The sequence below is a fragment of the Canis lupus genome, chromosome 28, assembly GCF_011100685.1.
Source record: "Canis lupus familiaris isolate Mischka breed German Shepherd chromosome 28, alternate assembly UU_Cfam_GSD_1.0, whole genome shotgun sequence".
Classification (NCBI taxonomy): Eukaryota; Metazoa; Chordata; class Mammalia; order Carnivora; family Canidae; genus Canis; species Canis lupus.
The window spans coordinates 16,816,927-16,832,214 of record NC_049249.1 but is presented as its reverse complement, the minus strand read 5'-3'; the positions used below and the strand labels follow the sequence as shown (position 1 = coordinate 16,832,214).

Here is a 15,288-nt window from a genome sequence, read left to right as displayed (position 1 = left end):
GGGGGTGGGCTCTGAGGTTACAAAGGGAGAAAGACTATTGGGAGGATGGTGAAAGGAGGAGTTTGGAAAACAAAGCTTGCCTCATTAGGCTTCTTAGGTAAAGAGGAATTCCTAATAGCTCTCTTCCTAGCGCTGGCTGGCCCCCGGGAGGGGGAGGTAAAGAGCTTTTCCAGAATCTGCCCAGGCAGGGTTCCATTGCTTTTAACTCAAAATAATGTTCAGGCCAAAGGGGCCCATCTCAGAGCAGCCTGCCCCTTGACCCCTGCAAGCCCGTTCCCCCATCCTCCCCATCAGTGCCCCCCCAACTCCGCCTAACTGTCCCTGATGTAAGGAAAGCGCTAGGAGCAAAGCAGAAGCTTGAAAACAAGAGTAACCTGGGCCAAGGGCCAGGGGGGTCTATTTTTAGCGCTTTGTCTCACTGCCTGTTTATCTTCGAGCCTCAGCCTAATGTCTTGCAGGCGAGTGTTCACGTTACTGGGCTGGCTCCAAGAGGGAAGGGCATAGGTGACCTAAGAGGCCCCACCGCAGCGGCCCTGGTGACAACCCCTTGGACAGCGTGTTCTCCTCATTTCCCCCAGGCCGCCCTCCGTCGTGCTGGACTCCCCCAAAGCCACTTAATGCAGGATTTGTTCCAGCCGCGGCCGCCACTCCCCCTGGCCGGGACAGCCGGCGGGTCACAAGGAGGAGAGGCTACGGATTTCGCACCCGGGGGCGGGGGGGGCACCTGGGCACCCGATTCCCGGGACCCTAACTTCACACACGGGGTCTAACTGCACTACGGCGGCGGGCTCGGGGCCCGACAGCGCCCTCTGCAGGGAGGCGGGCGGTGCCCATCCTTTGTGCAGCCTCAGCCCGGAGCAAGGCACGGGGGCCCGTGGCTCCTTGTTCGTCCACTCGAGCCGCGGAAAAAGAAAGGGGCCGGCGTCGTGTCTGGACGTACAGTTCCCTCCCAGGACAAAAGCGGGGGGGGGGGGGGGGGCTGGGATCCCGCCGCTTGTAAAACGCGCCGCGGAGAGCTCGCAGCCCAGGGGCCGCGCCTTAACCCCCGCCCCCTGCCCGCCCGCGCTGCCTTTTAAGGGCGTCCTGCTCGCCCCGCGGCCCCCCGCGCCGGCCGACTCGGGAGGCCGGAGCCCGACTCGCAGGGTCGCCCTCCGGGTCTGCTGGCCTCTCGGGGGTTCCTGTGGGGGGCGGGGGCCGACCTCTTGGGGCCGCCTCACCGCGACTCGCGCGGTCCTCCTTAAGGAGCTGCGGCGGCCCGTGGCAGAGGCGGGTGTTTTGTTCTTATAAGGAGGAAAAAGTTTCTGTGACATCCAGGAAATGAGTAACTCCGCCGCCCTGGGGGCCGCGCGGATGGAGGCGCGAGGGCGGGAGCCGGCCGTGGAGCCGCCGCCCCCGTCCTTCTAAGCGCCCGGCGGGACGCGAACCGCGGCCTCCGGGCCCTGGGGCCCCGCGCGCGCTGCGGGGCTGGCGCGGTCCCCGCGGAGGCCGGGAGGGGACGAAGGCCGGCGTGAGTCCCGAGGGCGCCCGCCTCGCGCGGGGGGGAAGGGGCGCGCGGCGGAGGGAGCGGGGGCTGGGGGCGCGCGGTGGAGGGCTCCGGGGGCGCGCGGTGGAGGGAGCGGGGGCTGGGGGCGCGGCGGAGGGCGCCGGGGCTGGGGGCGCGGGGCGGCCGGCTGCGTGCCCTTCCGCGCCCCCGGCGTCTCCGCTGCAGCCCGGGCCGGGGCCCCCGGGCCTCCTGGCTGCACCCCCGCGCGGCGACGGTCGCTCCCGCCCCGCGGTCCGTTACTTCTGAGTGCAGCGTGCGTGCGCGGACAGACCGACGGGCCGGTCCCCGGCTCTTCCCCTCCTGCAAGGAGGCAGTAGGAGGGCTGCCTGTTTTCTCTCTCGGTTTAAGGTAGTGAAGTTATGGGGTTACGGGGGCCCGAGGGAGCCTCCGCAGCTTCCTCTTTCGGGACTGCGAGTGTTGGAGACCCCGCGCAGTGCAGGACTTTCCTCTTGCGGCTGCAAATCGCCTGACCCTTAACCCAATCCCCACCTCTCCCCCCTGTGTCTCCAGCTTTCTGGCTTCCAGGTGATGGGACTCAGAAGCCCCAGGGCCGGGCTTCCCATCCCAAATGCTCCTCTTTAGAAATCAAAATGCTACCAAGCAAGAAGGGGAACATATTTTACGGAGCCACTCAGGGATCACACATCCCCTGCCTGGTGTGAGAAGGAACCGCCTTCAAAACTAGAAGAGCTCCAGATGCCGGGCAGATCCTGGACCCCGGCCTGGGGGATCTGAATCAGTTTGAGAATCCTGTTCTGTTTTCTTGTTACTCTTTTGGATTTGACCCAGAGCCCTTCCTGCCTTTTACAAGCCAGTTGTACCCCGGAGAGGCTGCCAGGTAAAGCTGATCTGAGCCCGCTGCAGTCACAGGTCCAGGTTAGCTGTGAACATGGCACCGCACACGCAGGTGGAGTTGCTGCTGTTCACCTCTTTATTATTAACATAATGGGCTGTGCTATGGAGCCCTCCTTCCAGCCTACGTGCCTAAGTGGCTTTCATTGTTTGCTAATTCCCTGTGCCTGCTGCTGCTCCAGGCCATTCTGCCCTCATATTTTCCACTTGTGGGTAACCATAAAGTGGTTATACTGACTCTCTGCTCTCCCTGGGTGGATGGCTTTTGTTCAGATGCCATCCCCTAGCTCCGTAATTTGCAAAGATGCAGCAATTTCAAGCTCTGGATTTCAGGGGGCAAGGATCTGAACTTTTAACCCGATGCCATCATCCCAGAAGTTGTCACCTTACCAGGAGTGGTTCCCAGCTCCTGCAGGATTCAAAGTGAAACAAAGACCAGGGTGTGGGGGTGAACTTTTTATCTGAGGGCAAGAACAGGGAAGAACATCTAGCAGGGGCTTCTGGCAAAAGTGCCCACCCGAGAAAGTACTACCTGGGAGAAAGCTGGTTTTGTATTTGTCCCTTCTCAAACGCCCTGGAGTCAATAAAGAGAAAGAAGGTGGGGGATTCTGTCTGATGGAGGAGGTACACATCTCAGTTGGGAGGCAGTGACCAGCAGAGCCCCTACGGTGAGCTCAGTCCTCCAGGCCCCCTCCAGCAAAGGATGGCACTGCCAAAGGGAAGTGGTCCAGGGGAGAGGGGCTGGCATGGCAATGGGGGGTCAGCAAAGCGCATCTTGTGAGGGAGAAGGGAGTGAACCACCCGCATTTGTCTCCAGGATGAGAAGCCCAGGGGGATGAGGCCGTGGCCCTCAGGAATCTCCAGCACTGTCACTTGAGGAAAAGTTTGCTCACAGACACAAAGGTTTGCTCAGAGACGCACCAATTAGAAGCAGGGAGATAGCTTTCACTCAGAAGTAAGGAGTAACTTGGCAACAACTAGAAGTTAGTAGTGCACTGCCATCCCTGCCAGCAGAGGCAGGTGGCCACTAGCAGTCAGGAAGGAGAGAGCACAAAACTGTGGCTCCACGTTTGGGGCAGACAAGTCCCCTCAGTAGGGATGAGGTCGCAATGCAGCCTGTGGGGTTTTGACAGAGAAATGTCCTACCAAGAGTGCTAGGACCTTACTTATGGCTGAGACCAGTCCATCTCAGACCAATCCCCCTCTAATCCAGTCTTGCTGGGGAGAGGGATATATCTGAGAATGCCAAGGGTTGTTAATAATCGCCAAGGCTATTGCTAGCCAGTTCCGTCCCTTGTGTGAATTAGAGTAAGATGCATCTTTCTGCAAGAGGGTGGCACCTTGGTGACATTTAGGATGCCATGTTGGGGTCTCATCTTGATGGATATGGCCCAGGCGCATAGCTGGGCAAGTGCTTGTGAGCTGGATCCATCCTTAACCATACTCAGGCCAAGTGTTCTTGAGCAGTATATCACCTGTGCAACCATACGCAGCAGCCCAGATGACCAACAATTATTGAAGGCCTAACATTTATTTGCCAGGATTTTTTTTTTTCCCCAAAACCACTTTCCTTTCATTAAGTCATTTAATCTTCATAGTAGTCCAATGAGGTAGGTGTTGTTACCCCTGTATAGATGAGGAAGCTAAGACACAGAGCAGTGAAGTGTTTAGGAGCCTGGAAGCTGAGTCCCAATCACTGAACCTAGAGTAAGAAGTCGGTTAATTTTAAAAAGCTAGTTTGCCAGGTGCCTGGGTGGCTCAATTGGTTGAGCATGCGTCTCTTGGTTTCCACTCAGGTCATCATCTCGGGAGTCATAGGATCCATGCAGGGGCAGGCTCCATGCTCAGCAAGAAGTCTGCTTAGGAACTTGGGGTCCTCTCCCTCTCTCTCTCCCACCACTTGCATGCTCTGTCTCATTCTCTCTCATAAGTGAATAAATCTTAAAAAAATAAACTTGTTTGGTTGGGAGCCCTAGTGGGAAGAAGGGAAGAGCAAGCCTCTTGTATGATTTGGTCTTTTCTTTATCAGAGGAAGACAGAAAACTGCTCAGAGGGAGGAAAGATAGAAAACTCATCTGGCTGCAGAAAGATAAGGGGAAAAGAGCATGCTCAGTCAGCCTTGATGGCTCATGGAGGCCAGGCCCAAGTATCAATTGACTTTCGTCTTTAATTGCTGGACAGTGTGAGGTGGCAAATCCAGTTTGGGGCCTGACGTGAGAGTGATGAGTAAGTGCCACCTGGGCGTTGTACAGAAAGAGAAGGCCAGAGCTACGTGGGGCCCCTGACCAAGGCAGGAAATGCCCTCAGGGGTGGAACAAGTTGGCGAGTGTCCAAACATGCTGTCCCAGCTCTTCCCACCTCCTGGGCCCCATCTGTCCCCTCTTCCCTTCCCTGTCTAGGCCCTGTTCACCTGTAAATGCCCTTCCCAAACTCGTTCAGGGAATCTTTCCCAAAATTCCATCTTATAGCTACATCTAAATGATCATTTATTTTCCACACTATACATTTTAGCATTTAATTAGCTGGAATGAAGCATTTTACTACATACTATCTATAGACAGTATTTTAAATAAACTAGCTGCTGGGCCATGAGGATGCTTCGAAGTCTCCTGGGAAGGACCAGCTGATACCCAGCAGATTTCCCATAAAGGGTGCTGTTTATGTACATCTTGTCACCTGTCCCAAGCCTAGCTCTTAGTTAGCTATGCTTATTCAGAAACCTCATCTCCACAATTTTCAGAGTATTTTGGACTTGGAGTACTGAGTCACCTCGAGAAGCTCCCAGAAGTGGGAAATTAAAATGCTAGTTTATTAATTGCAAATTAGAATGCTAGTTTATTAATTGGGAAGACTTGTGACCGTCACCATCATGCAGACTGTATCCTGGCCGAGCCACATAGGAATACAAAGATCCAGGCAGCTCATGCTTGGCAAAGCGGGGCATGGAGTGGGGTGTCTAATATAATGGGGTTCTCTTGACTCTATGGCCCTCTCATCAGTGGAGAGATACTTGCCAGATAGACCAGTACTCCAGTCAGCCTGGCTGTCTAGATCTTTTTGGCCAGTGCCTTGGGGGCAGTGTCTACCTGATAGGATTTCTCCATTTCCTCTTGCATCATTTTGCTTATTTCTATTTTTTAAATTTTTTACTTATTCATGAGAGACACACACAGAGAGGCAGAGACACAGGCAAAGGGAAAAGCAGGCTCCATGTGGGGAACCCTGATGCAGGACTTGATCCCAGGACCCTGGGATCGTGACCCAAGCCAAAGGCAGACACTCAATCACTGAGCCACCCAGGTGCCCCTAGCTTATTTCTATTTTACTTAGCTCCCAGCTACGTAGTTTTATTTGTAAAAGTTAACCACTATACAGTTTCAGGGTTGAAGGCCAGGCCACAGGGATAAATGCTGTATGTAAATTAAGAGGATTTAGCGAAGAAACAAGATCGCTAATCACAGATGCTTGGGGAAGTGAAAGACCCCAGATTGCCCACTTATGGCAGCCCCTTTGTGAGCATAGGCATGAAGCTGTACTAAGGCACTGCTTGCCTTGGCTGTCTCGGATCAGTTGGCCTGCCCAAATGGCCTCTTTGGAATTAAAGGGCTCTCTGTGATCTCTGGTCAGGCTCCCTCACGGTTCATCTTTAGTAAGCTACAGTCTCTAGGTGACCCGGTGCCAAGGAGCTGTGACCCTCATGGGCTTTGGAGTAGCGTGGACTTGGGTTGAGTCCTGGCTCCACCACCCAGTAGATTGATGTTCTCTGTATTTGGGCAAGCACTTTGACTATTTCAAGCCTCAGTTTCATCATTGGTAAATTGGGGATAACCACTCACAGGACATGTGTAGAAAACACCAAGCCCTGTACCTGGCATCAACTTCTTATCTGGCTAGTATGAGCTCTTAAAGACAGGTTGAGTTCAGTCAAGGATCCACATTCTCTGCCGAATTGGGCCTCTGGCTTCCCCATTACTGCCACTGATGTCTGGCCAAAGGACAAGGCTGTAGGGACCCAGACTGTCTCAGAGGCTTAGAAGAAAGTTGCTCATCCGTGCCCTTGCTGTGGTTTGTTCAGAGGTGAGGACACAGCTGCTAGTCCTCACCTTTCCGCCAGCTCTGGGGGAGGGACAGCCAGGTTTGAGGCTTGGCCTGAACAGGCATCCAGAGGGGAAAGAAAGGTGAGGTCTTCTGGGAGAGGAAGAGGGTCATTTGGGGGTGCCTCAGAGGTCTATAGGGCCCTCCTCAGGAGTTTGAGACCTGTGATATTTTCTTGTAGAAAGCGTACTGCCCTTCTATCCAAGTGGCCCACCCCCTGACATCAGCAGAATGGAAGCACCTGGAAGGTGACATCACTGTTGCCCACGGCAACACCTCCACCTTAAGGCAACTGAGAGGAATAAGAACCACTCCAACTGTAGGACTGATGTTGAAGGGAGGGAGCATAGAAGGTGTGACATCCCAGGTGTGTTTCTCAGGGGCTGGGCAAGGGGGGCAGGTAGGGGCTGCATTTTCAGAGGTCTGGGCTGTGAGCCAGTTGGTGGTAGGCCTCTGGGCCTTGGGCTTGGCCCAAGTGAATAGAGCTCAGTGCTGAGACCAGCAGTTTTGTGTAGTTCTCTGAGTTGTGACTTGAAGCAAAGAGTATGACATCTTACAGTAGCTTCTGGCAGCTTCCATGGCCTTGGGTTTCACAGCCTGATCTGGTGGGGGAGAGTGGTAGGTAGGGGAGCAGTGATAGGGTGATCAGAAGAGTGGCTTTCCCATTTTCTCCACCCTCACCCCCAAAGGAAAGTGGGAAACAAGGATGCCCACGTCCTGGCTACAGGAACTGACTTAAGAGAGACTGTCCGTTCATTGCTCAAGTATTTCTTGTGCTCCTGCAATGTGCAAGGCAATGAGTGTGCTAGGGATTCATTGACCTCATGGAGCTTTATAATCAAATGCACGCAGAGAAGAGGAATATCTGGGATCTGCAGCTCCAAGAGCTGGTACAGCTGGGAACAGAAGCAAGGTCGCACAGCTCACCTCTCGCCAGCTCTAGCACGCCACAGTTTCAACTTGGCTTAAACTAAAGCTACAGAATCCCTTCCTCCCCAGTAGTTCATACAGGGGTTCGGAAGTGGTTGAGATACATCCCAGGATTTGGAGAGTGGCATTAGAGAGGATGGGCACAGGTATCAACTGCGTCCTGCCAAAGAGCAGAATCCCACAAAGTCTGAGTGTCAAGAGGTGAGAAGACACCAGGCCAACCACCTACCCAGGTCTTCTGCTGTGACTCACTCTGGTATTAGCAGTTAGGGCTCAGTTTCTCAACCTGTTAATAGGGATAATAGCAGCCAGTACCAGAGAATGAATATACAGAGCACTTTAAAATCCTCAGATAAGGATTTTAAACCTTTTAAACCTAAACCCAGGTGGCCCAGTGGTTTAGCACCACCTTCAGCCCAGGGTGTGATCCTGGGGACCTGGGAGCGAGCCTGCCTCGGGCTTCCTGCATGGAGCCTGCTTCTCCCTCTGTCTGTGTCTCTGCCTCTCTCTCTCTGTCTCTCATGAATAAATAAATAAAATTTAAAAATAAATTAAAAAATAAAATCCTCAGAAGTCCTGGGAAAAAATAGAAAGCCCATAATTTTCAAATGACTCTCTTCCAGGTGAATGGCAGAGTGGAGCACTCGCTGCCCGGGAGGAGGGCTCAGCTTTGGAGCTGTCCTGGGCTACTCCTACTTTCACCCCCAGGTCATTTGCCTTAAGTGGGTAACAGGAGAGTTTCCTTCTAACTAACCTGCACCAAACCATAGGGAGGGCGTTGTCATAATTCTAGCCCTGCTTGTTGGTACAAAACCATGTGCTCATAACAAACTGTTCTCCTGGGAGCCTGTTTCAATAGCCTTCTCAGTAGCAGTCAGAGGACCCGCCTCAAGTTCATGAAAAGGTCCTTTGTTTGCTGAGACTTTGTTCCCAGTCAAGTGAAGAGGCAGGAGGCGGAGGAGTGTGGGACCGCAGTGAGCCTGGGCTGGTGGGCACGAGACGGGATGCCGAGGTCTTACCCCTGAGTGCCCCCCCCCCCAAAATGCCACTTTCTTCCTGAGGCCTCCCCATAAAACACACTGTCCAGTGTCCAAAGGGTCCTCCCTCCCTTTTCCTGATACACTGCCCTTTTGGCTGAAAAGCGGTCTCAGACATCCCAGGTCGCACACCCAGAATCTCTGGGTGGGAAGTACCTTGAAAGCTCATTAAGACTGATTCCCTGCTTCATATCCAGATTTCACTTAAATTGTCACCTGCCTTGCCTTAAATGGTACAGGGAAGCCCAGAGGTGCGTGTAATATTTCACAGATAATCAGGTCACACAGCATCATGGGAAAACCAGAGACTTGAAAGTCAGTCCTGAGTTCAAATTCCAATGCTGATAATGAGCAAGTAGCCTCTCCAGTCTTTTTTCTTAAAGATTTTATTTATTCATGAGATACACACAGAGAGAGGCAGAGACACAGGCAGAAGGAGAAGCAGGCTCCATGCAGGGAGCCCGATGTGGGACTCCATCCCAGGACTCCAGGATCACGCCCTGGGCCAAAGGCAGGTGCTAAACCGCTGAGCCACCCAGGGATCCCTCCAGTCTTTGCCTCAGTTTCCTTATCTGTAAAATGAAGATATTGCCTCTCGTAGAGGCTTATTGTGCAGATGAGACTCAAAGCATTTTGCAGAATGCCTAAATCTTAGTAAATGTCACACTTGGGCTGCTACTGTTTAAACTCTCCCATGGGGCATAGGGCCATAGGGCCAGTCTGTTCTTTTCCAGAAAGGGAAAACTGCTTGCCATTCCATCAAGCGGTGCTTCTCTGCTTCTTTTCCTGAATTTGCTTCAAATCCCATATCCTCCATTTATCTTACATTTCTGTAAGACTCTCAAGCAAGGAAGTGAGCGTCAAAGGGAGAGGCAGCTGGCGGTCAGATAAACTTGTGTTGGGGTTCATTCCTGGGCTGTGTTCTTGGTAAACTCGAGTGGTGAGTCAGCCTATGGTTCAGCGAAGGCTGTCCAGACCTGAAGTGGCTGAGGTCTGTCTCTGGGGGCCTGCATCTGAAAGAGTTTTTGCTCACATTCCCCAAGGCACCCACCACTGTCAGCACTTTGCTTTTCTGACTGCAGAGCGTTCCCAGGAAGAAAAAACTTAGAAGTTACTTAGTCAGGGATCTCCCACTACACCCCCATTTCAAATTCGTGCTCCTGGGAGTAAAACCAGTGAGGTTTTCCCCCCAGTCCTGACATCATTCATTCACTCAGCAAGCATCACAGTAATACCGGACATCAGGCACCAACAGTGGTTTCTCCTTCTAGCTGCTCCGAAGATCCTGGAGGAGGGTCAGTGTTGATGCTGCCAGATTGGGGGGTGGGGGTGGTGGCAGGCTATGAGGTCCCCAGGTGCCAAGCTTCCTGTCTCCCTCTGTGGCAGCCCCTGGGGCCTTTGGAGAAACAGGGAGGTGGAGGAGACAACCAGGCCAAGTCCCCAGGCATCCTGAGTGCCACAGGGATGTGGGTCACCTAAGATGAGTCAGAGTCCCTAAGATGCAGGAGCAAAGGGGAGCCCTGGCCTTATGACCCATACCAACGCAGATAAGCATGTCCTTTAGGGAGCACGACCATGTATGTGACCACCATGCCCGTCGTTACCGCCCGTGAGAGACTTGGGGTTCAAACCCGGGCCCTCTGATTCCGGAGTCTGGCCCCTTCGCTGCTATACACTAAGCCTCGGCCAAGTGTTAAGCTCTCCTGAGCTGAAGCGCCTTGGGCTGTTTGTTTCTGGGTGGCCTTGGGGCGGAGTATGTCCCCGGGACGTTGGCAGTGGCAGCGGCTGCCCGCCCCGGCCTGACCCGCTGGTACCTGCCCATGGTTCGGGCCCACCCACCGCGTGCCCCGCGCAGCCTCGGGCAGAAGCCAGGGCAGAGCACAGGCATCACCCTGGTCCCTTGTGGCTGCCTCCTGTGGTTGTCGGTGTTTTGACTAATTCAGGGGAAGGGGACTCTGTGCAGCCATAGACGATTCCGCTGTTCCTGGCCTACAGTCTAGGCCCTCTGCTTTCCCGGACGGGGAGAACGGGTTTGCCCTGACGGAGGCGGCTCTGGGCCTGTGGTTCAGCCCAGGTGCCTGCAGCAGAGAGCGCAAGCAGAGAGGCCCGCCACAAGCTCTGAAGTGTTTAACTACTGGGTTGGCCCCCATCTTGCCTTTGTGTCTCTTTATAAAGATGAAAGGGGTTTTAGATCTTTGCAGGCTGTGTGTGTGTGTGTGTGTGTGTGTGTGTGTGTGTGTGTGTGTACATGCAGGAGGCCCAGAGCTCTTCCCTTCCCCAATGCCTCCCCCCCCAGCCCTGCCCAGCTGGGGCCCAGGCATTGTGTCCAGTACCGCCCCAGCCACAGGGGACCAGGGTGGGAGACAGCCTGGGATTTCAATGTGTGGGGGCCAGAAGCCCTCAAGCCAGGACGTGAGTGAGAGGGAGCCCAATGGGGACTGAGGAGGTAGGGAGCTGGCCTTTCTGTGGCCATAGAAAGCCCTAGGCGTCCTTGCCCTCCCCGGAGAAGCCAGGTCATCTTTATGAGCTAGTCTGTTCTCCAGGGGATCACCAGGAAGGTGGCGCCCAGCAGCCTGTTTCATTCCATCCATCCCCAGCTCATGTGTGAGAGGGGAAGCAGGGTGGTGGCGGAAGCACGGCTTTGTCTCCACTTTGTTTGCCTTCATATTTTCTTTCTGGTTCCTGCTCATCCCCTCAGATACCCTCCCCATCGAGGCAGCATGTTTGCTGCTGTTGGAGCCTGCCCATGCTGCCCATCCACTACTCTGCTGGGAGGCCGGGGGTGTAGAGGACACAGGGTGGAGGGAGAGAGGGGGTACAAGCCTGGGGAGCCTCGGCATCCCCCCCCCTGACGTGGGTGTTCATGTTCCTTCCCAGCTGGTGCTCCTGTGGGCGAGATGGGGCCCAGAGGTGGAGGGAGATTCAGGGAAATACTAGCTCGAGCCTAGCCAGCGTGTGGTGGTAGATGAGGGCTGCTTCACTGTGGGAAATGGTCACCTCTGTGTTTCCGCTGTTCACATGTGATTTCAGGTCCAGAAACGCCAGGTGGGAATCTGGGGACCAAGGGAGACGCTTTGGTGCACGCTCGCTGTAGGAAACGCATCCTTCCCTAGAACGGAGGACTTGTGCGATACCTTCTTTTGAAAAGGGTGTGTCTCCAGAGCACAGGATGTGAGCGCACTGGTGGGTCCCCAGGATGCATGGGTCCATGGAGCATGGAGCAGGCCACCTGTTTGGTCTCTGCCGGCCACTTCGGGGGATGTCAGGACAAGCCTTCCTGGCCCCGGGAGTCATGGGGTAACAGAGCTCAGGCAACTCACTGTGATAAAAGAGCAGGATGGGGTGAACCAGGTGGAGGGCAGGGTCTGGAGCTGTGGGCCTAGCATGGCCTCTGGCTCCCCTGTTCTTTTCCTGTGAGACCTTGAGTGATTTTTCCACCTCTCAGCTCCAGGGACCGCTGTACTGCTGAGCTGAGCTAACTACAGAGGGAGGCGGGCAGCGGGCAGCAGGGCGGGGAGGGGGGGGGAGTTCCTGCTATGGGACCTCTCTGGCGATGCCATCTGCACAAGGCACCAGGCTTAGCTGTACTCAGAAGGGCTTAATACAGATGCCATCTGCTCCAGCCCGCCCCCCACCCCAACTCCGGCTTGGTCTCCTCCCTTTCAAGAAAGAAGGATCTGTCTCAGGAGTTAGGGGTGGAGAGAGATGGGGAAGGCCCTTGGAGGCAGTTTCTGAGGTGTGCTTGCTGTGAGGACCATTGAGTAGGGTTTGGGTTGTGTGGTGTGGACACGGTGCAGGGAATTTGGGGCCGTGTAGGAGGTGTTTGGGGGCAGTCAGTAATCTGAAGTAGCCAGGGCAGGTGGGAAGGGAACGGAGGGGACCCCCAAGGCTTGGTGGGACCAGGCCCTGAACATCAGTCTTAAAGCTCTGACCTGTGTCACATGGAAATTAGAAACCAGTGAGATGGAGAAAGGAGAATTCCAGGGAGGAGGAGGCCACCTGGGGTGGCTGGGCGTTAGGGAGGGCTCAAAGGAGCCGATTCCAAAGGCTCATGCCAGCCAGGATGGGGAGCCCCCGGCTTCGGTGCAGAGGAAAGGCTGCCTCAGAGGTAGCTGGGGATCAGAGTGGGGCGAGGAGGCTGCGTTGGGCTTCGAGACTGTGTTGTTCTCTGAGGGCTGCTTTGACAAAACGCCATAAACTGGGTCGTGAAACAACAGAAAGGACCCTCTCAAAATTCTGGAGGCCCGATCTGAAATCAGATTACCCTCAGGGCCACACTGCCTCTGAATGTTCCAGGGGAGCTACTCCCTTGTCCTGTCCAGCGTGCCGTGGCTGTAGGCCTTCCAGGCTGTGGCAGCTTTGCTTCAGCCTCTGCCTCTGGCTTCCATCACCTTCTCCTCTGTGTCTGTTTGCTCCTTTTCCGTCTCTTTATAAGGACACTTGAAAAAAAAAAAAAAAAAAGGACACTTGTCACCGGATTTAGGGCCCACCCAGGTAATGCAGGCTGAGCTCATCTCAAGATCCTTAATTTAATTACATCTGTAGAGACCCTTCCTTCCAAGTAAAGTCACATTCACAGGGCCTGGGTGTCAGCATGTGGACCTACCTAACTTTTGGAGGGTCACCATCCAACCCACCACAGGAACTGTTGGATTCAAAGTTCCCTGGGGGAACAGGTGAAAGAAAGCTGGATGTGGGCCTGGACGAAAGGCTGCCAGGGGGAGCCCCTTGCTGTCTCTGGGGTCTGCCGGGCCTAAGCCTCTGAGACTCCCCGGAGTCCATCTGTCCCAGGACACGGTGATTTCCCATGACGTGCTGTGGGGATGTCAGACACCGTGTCCTTCCTGGGAGATTGATGGCTTCCCTGCCTTCTCCATCTGTTGCTTGCCAAGGGATATGTATGGGCTGCTGATGGAAGAGCGGGAACAGGAAGGATGTGGGCTCTCCCACCCACGGCAGCCGAATCCAGGCCCCTGTCCTTCCTGAGCTCGGGCTGGTCAGCTGCCTCACCCCAGACCAGAGGAGGGGGCTGGCTTCCTGGTGACTTTTTGAACCTCTCCCCTCTGAAAGTGGGCCTTGAGGAAACTTAGTGCTTTGGCCGATGTGACTTTGGCTGGTGTGACTGGGCACCCCCTGTGAGTCTGGCCAGTGCGGACACGGGGCGATGACAGCAGAGCTCACCTTGGTGAGAAGGCTGTTCCTTTCCCAGCCTAAACTTTGCCATGGGCTCTCTTCTACTGGGCATGGCAGGGAGGGGAGTTTTCTCTCCTCCCTGTTCTCTCCTGCACCCCTACTGGGGTACAGTCTTGATCCCTGCTTCTTCTGAGCCCAGGCCCCTGCTCACTCAGGTCCCCTGGGTTAGGGAGGGGCAGTGGGGGTCCAGTTCTCCAGTCCTGGGGACCGTAGACCTTAGACAGTAATACCAAGTGCTCCTTAGTGCACACCCATTAGGCCACAGTTTGCTTTCTTCTAGTCCCTGGAGAGGCTGTGGAGAAGGCCTGGCTGTGGAGAAGGCCTGGCACATAGCCAGCCCTCATAAATGCCGGTTATGATTATTCTGGGGGCGGCTGCTGGGATGACTGGGAGACGCTGGAATACAGTCAGGACTGGGTTTGGGGAGAAAGGTCGAGCCAGGGGGGCTATTCCAGGGAGTCCTATTCACGGAGGAAATAGTAGATGGTCGTATTGCCAAGGAGGAAGAGTGAGGAGAGTCCCAAGGTCAAGGGCAGCCTTGAGGATGCTGAGGAAGTGGGGAGTTCTGGTGAATAGGAGAAAGAAGGCACATAAAGGGGGCTTGTGGACCAGGGCCCATGGACTTTAGGTGGCCCACTGACATACTTTGTGTGGCTTCCATGGTTTTCAAAGAATTTTTGAAATAGCACCCAACATTGTAAAATTGAGGGATGTTGATAAAATCCAGATTTCTGGCTTCTCTTGGGGGGAAAAAATAGATCATGCCATTCTCCACACACAGCACATGCCATGTGGTGGCTCTCCCCTTTAGGGAAAGCACGTGGGCCCCATTTGACCCCATGCGCATCACTTGGATCTGTAGCATCTGCAGCCTTGACCATTTACTATGGTCACCTCTCCCCTTCCCCACCCCTCTCCCCCACATTTGGTCTTATAACCCCTGCCTTCAGGGAGGGTGACTGAAAGCAGGTAAGGGAAGGACCTCAGTGGCTGTGAGGGTGGCAGGTCTGAGGAAGGTGAACTTGGCTGGCGGCCAAGACAGAAGTTCTGCTGAGTGGGAGGAGTGAGGTGAAAGGTAATGGGGGTGGCTGTAAGGACATGGAGAAGAGACACTGGGGGCTCAGAACCTCACCCTTCAACCCATTTCTCAATTATGCTTTGTTGGTTCTCTTCCTTCCTCTTTCCTCACTTCCTTTCTTTGCCTGCCCTCCATCTCCTACTCAGTCAGGCTTGAGGCCCCAGGCCCCAGCCCCCTCCCCAGTGCTGCTCAGCCTTTCCCCTACCCCACCTCCTCCATTTGGGGTGCAGGCAAAGAGGAACCTCAGCAAGAGATGCCCTCACTGGGGTGTGGGCCAGGCTGCAAGGCCTTTCTCCTCTCCTGTAGGAGACTCCTGTCCTGAAAGGGCGGGAGCCATCTAGGATGAGTCCGTTTACACCCTACCCCCAGCCTTGAGGGGAAGAAAAAGGAGTTTGTGGAGACATGTCATCCCCGCAGTGGCCATCTCCTCCCCAGTGCATGATAAGTCAGCTCTGACTGGCATACTGGGCGCCTGCTGCATGCGCTGCCCGAAGCCTGGTGCCCTGGAGGAGGTGAGAGGACATTCAGCTTTGGGAACTTGCTAGAACTGTAGCCAGGAA

The 15,288-nt window shown here is 54.8% G+C and overlaps 1 protein-coding gene across 11 annotated transcripts in view; it reads left to right on the top strand.

Annotated features, from left to right (window-relative positions):
* Positions 1-1,355: 1,355 nt before the first annotated feature.
* ITPRIP (inositol 1,4,5-trisphosphate receptor interacting protein) overlaps positions 1,356-15,288 on the top strand; it is a 32,538-nt gene continuing 18,605 nt past the window's right edge. For 2 of the 11 annotated variants that reach the window (XR_005380543.1, XM_038578729.1), the window contains exon 1: positions 6,691-6,857. The gene's annotated coding sequence lies outside the window, so the exon portion shown is untranslated. Of the gene's footprint in view, positions 1,508-1,867; positions 1,892-2,056; positions 2,382-6,671; positions 6,858-11,502; positions 11,641-15,055; positions 15,241-15,288 lie in introns of those variants that run through there. The other 9 variants (XR_005380544.1, XM_038578737.1, XM_038578730.1 and 6 more) reach the window with 9 other exon arrangements.